Here is a 3,989-nt window from a genome sequence, read left to right as displayed (position 1 = left end):
CTTATATAAACTGAACTTGCCATGAACTCATCTTGTCCTTCAGCCACATAACAGGACTTTGGTTCATGCTGATTTCACTCTTAAAGGCAATGAGCATTCATTTTGGCTATAATATCATTAGATGACATTGTATATTTATGAAAATGCACAACAAGCCTGCTGGCAGAACTGATGACCTGCAAGCTTGAAGCAGCACTGTGGTTGCAGAAGTTGTCCAGCGAGCGTTCAGTACAGTGAGCAATGTGTTCACCCGTAAACCCACCCTTAAAGTCTTCTCTTCTTGCTCCTGTACTTTAGGCCAGCAAGGAGGCGGGGCTGATTAAGTCCCGCACAGAACGTTAAGTCAAGTGTCAGGACGTTATCACTGTAGGCCTGCTGTGAGTACTTATTAGCGTGGCACTGCAACTCTCGGCAGTGCTGCGCTTTACACTTTGTGACACCAAACCAATGAGAACGTTTGGGGCAGCGTTGGCCCCATAAAGAAAACAGGCCCGGGGGTGCCTACTTTAATAATCCGCCACTGATTAGCTGGCCCGCTCCCATGTGAGCCGCATATGTAGACAGCGCTGCAGAGAGGAGGAGCCGCAAATTAAGTTGTAAGGAGCAGCGGGTTGGCCACCCCTGAGATAGACTCATTACATGCAAAGCGAGATATTTCAAGCCTTTATTTGTTATAATTTGGATGATTATGGCTTACAGCTTATGAAACCCCAAAGTCACAATCTCAGAAAATTTGAATATTGTGAAAAGGATCAATATTCTAGGATCAAAGTGTCACACTCTAGTCAGCTAATTAATCCTGCAAAGGGTTCCTGAGCCTTTAAATTGTCTCTGTCTGGTTCAGTAGGAATTACAATCATAGGAAAGACTGCTGACCTGACAGTTGTGCAGAAAACCACCATTGACACCCTCCATAAGGAGGGAAAGTCTCAAAAGGTAATTGCAAAAGACGTTGGATGTTCCCAAAGTGCTGTATCAAAGCACATTAATAGAAAGTTATGTGGAAGGGACAATTGTGGAAGAAAAAGGTGCACAAGCAGCAGGGATGACTGCAGCCTGGAGATGATTGTCAGGAAAAGGCCATTCAAAAGTGTTGGGGACTTTCACAAGGAGTAGACTCAGGCTGGAGTTAGTGCATCAAAAGCCAGCACATACACACGGATCCTGGACATAGGCTTCAAATGTCGTAGGCTAAAGAAAAAAATAATTGGTCTGTTGCTCAGTGGTCCAAAGTCCTCTTTTCTGATGAGAGCAACTTTTGCATCTCATTTGGAAACCAAGGACCCAGAGTCTGGAGGAAGAATGGAGAGGCACACAATGCAAGATGCTTGAAGTCCAGTGTGACGTTTCCACAGTCTGTGTTGATTTGGGGAGTCATGTCATCTGCTGGTGTTGGTCCACTGTGCTTCATTAAAGGGTTTCTGTCATGGGAAAAATCGTTATGTAGCTGACTGACATTGGCGATGTGCTAATGTCAGCAGTATGTTTAAGTCCCTGCCTGCTGCCGTTCTCTTAAAAAAACAGACTTTTATAATATGCTAGTGAAGCCTCTAGGTGCTATGAGGGCGTTGCTGCAGCACCTAGAGCCTCGGTCTACTCGCCTTTTTGCACGCCCACGTCCACTTGATTGACGTCCTTCTTCTCTGCATCGCCCTCATAATCCCGCGCCTGCGCTGTTCCGTTTAGTATTCGGCGCAGTGAGTGAAGGACGCTCGGCTGCTGCCAGCTTCCTCACTGTGCCTGCGCCGATTACATCACAGGCCTCCTCGGCAGGCCTGCCTGGCAGCAGCCGAGCATCCTTCACTCACTGCGCCTGTGCCGAATACTAAACGGAACGGCACAGGCGCGGGATTATGACGACGATGCAGAGAAGAAGGACATCAATCAAGTGGGCGTGCAAAAAGACAAGTAGACCAAGCTCTAGGTGCTGCAGCAACGCCCTCATAGCACCTATGTCTTCATTAGCATATTTAAAAGTCTGTTTTTTAAGAGCACGGCGGCAGGCAGGGACTTAACAAACATACTGTTATGTACTGCTGACATTAGCACATGGCTAATGTCAGTCAGCTACATAACGATTTTTCCCATGACAGAAACCCTTTAAGTCCAGAGTCAACGCAGCCATCTGCCAGGAGATTTCGGAGCACTTCATGCTTCCTTCCGCAGACCAGCTTTTTGGAGATGGCGACTTCATTTTCCAGCAGGACTTGGCACCTGCCCACACTGCCAAAAGTACCAAAACCTGGTTCAATGACCATGGGATTACTGTGCTTGATTGGCCAGCAAACTTGCCGGACCTGACGTCCACAGAGAATCTATGGGGCATTGCCAAGAGAAAGATGAGAGACATGAGACTGAAATTATAACATATAAAGGCTTGAAATATCTTGCTTTGCATGTAAGGAGTCTATCTCATATATTAGTTTCACCTTTTAAGTTGCATTACTGAAATAAATGAACTTTTGCGCAATATTCTAATTTTTCAAGTTTCACCTGTACATACCATGAGACAGTCAGTTTTGTTTCTTTGGGGTTCTTATCAAAGTGGGCCTCATTTCCGTTTTACCTGGTGATGAAAACACCTTTTCTGCAATGGTAGCAAATAAAGAAATCATTGGAGTAGAGTAGGAACAAAAAAACTTTAGGACCCCCTGTTCCATTTGAGTGTTGATGCATAAACTTGCTCCAGAAATTGGACTTAATATTTATTATGGAAAATCTCTCCTATTTGTATAGCCAAGCCAAACTTCTCTTTTGCATTTTTTTTTTTTTTTTTCTACATTGTAGGTTCTTTACAGTTTCCAACAATATCCTATATATCGAATGACATTATATTATGCTTCCATGCAAAATTATTCTGATAGACTTATTCTGTGAAGGCACTAGGATATGTTCATTGTTGATTTTGTTGGGAACCCCATCTGCTAGTTGACCAATGATGTAGCCATCTTTTATGGGAAAACGTTTTAGTTTATTCATTCAGTAATAAGCAGTTGTCCAGTCCCCAACCAACATCCCTCTCATTAGCAAATTAAATGATTGCTTATCCCTGTTTTGATGATGATATGAAATTATTAAAAAACAGTATAAATTAGTCTTTTCGACACAGTACTACAATATAAAGTTTTCCCAATGTAACTGGTTTCTTACTTTGTTTCAGCCTAGTTCCATCCAAGTCAAGTTTCTTTGCAGATGCAACTTCCAGCAGTGAAGAAGAAGCAAACACTAATAACAAAGATAAGGCAGAGGAACCTCCAGCATCTCCTCTTTCTCCCTTGCCCTCTTTCAGGCTCCCTGCTCCTTGTCTTAGTAACCAGAGTGGGTTGAGTTCCAGCAGTGTGTTCTCAAACCCATTCCAAGATGAGAAGCAGGCACAGCTAAGCATCTTAGAAAGACATGTCAAACTGAGTGATGGCAATTGGGCAAGGGGTGGAAAAGGTGTCTGTCTTGCTTACCAGAGAGATGGGCGATGTCGTTATGGAACCAAATGCAAATACAGCCATGGTAGTGACTTGCCTCAGGGAAGTACTGCGTTTTCACAGCGACCGATCGTTGGAAATAATTCAAGCAATAAAGTCTTAGAGATGCAAAGTTTAGCAAGTGGGGAAGAACAAGTTGAGGAACCTCAAAGTGATAAGGGAAAGCGAAAAAAGCCAGGACTCAGTGACACTCTGGTTCCCCCTAAAAGGTCATTAAAAAACTACCAAAAGCAGTTGTCAACTGATAGACCATGGACAGTCTAAAAGTCTATATCCCATACATACTGGTCATCTGACCTACAGTTTATATCTAATTTGGTCATATATAATTAGGTCCTGTAGAATAACTTTGTATTTACAGTATGGGCTGTATTTTCTCTCTCTCCCTATAACAACTTTACATAAATACATTGTGTGATTTATTTTTTTATTTTTTTTATAATTGTGTGTGGTATTTACCCTTCCAAGATCTTACCAAATTCTGCTTCTGTTCTCAGGGGTTAAAGGGGT

General features: G+C 43.0%; 1 long non-coding RNA gene across 1 annotated transcript; it reads left to right on the top strand.

Moving 5' to 3' along the window:
• The first annotated feature begins 292 nt into the window (after positions 1-292).
• LOC121004890 lies at positions 293-3,637 on the top strand. Its single transcript, XR_005779839.1, has 2 exons — positions 293-377; positions 3,161-3,637. It is a non-coding gene; the product is annotated as an uncharacterized LOC121004890 (long non-coding RNA).
• Positions 3,638-3,989: the final 352 nt, after the last annotated feature.

The sequence above is a fragment of the Bufo bufo genome, chromosome 6, assembly GCF_905171765.1.
Source record: "Bufo bufo chromosome 6, aBufBuf1.1, whole genome shotgun sequence".
Taxonomy (NCBI): Eukaryota; Metazoa; Chordata; class Amphibia; order Anura; family Bufonidae; genus Bufo; species Bufo bufo.
Note: the sequence above shows the minus strand (reverse complement) of the source record. Positions and strands in the feature narration are given on the sequence as shown.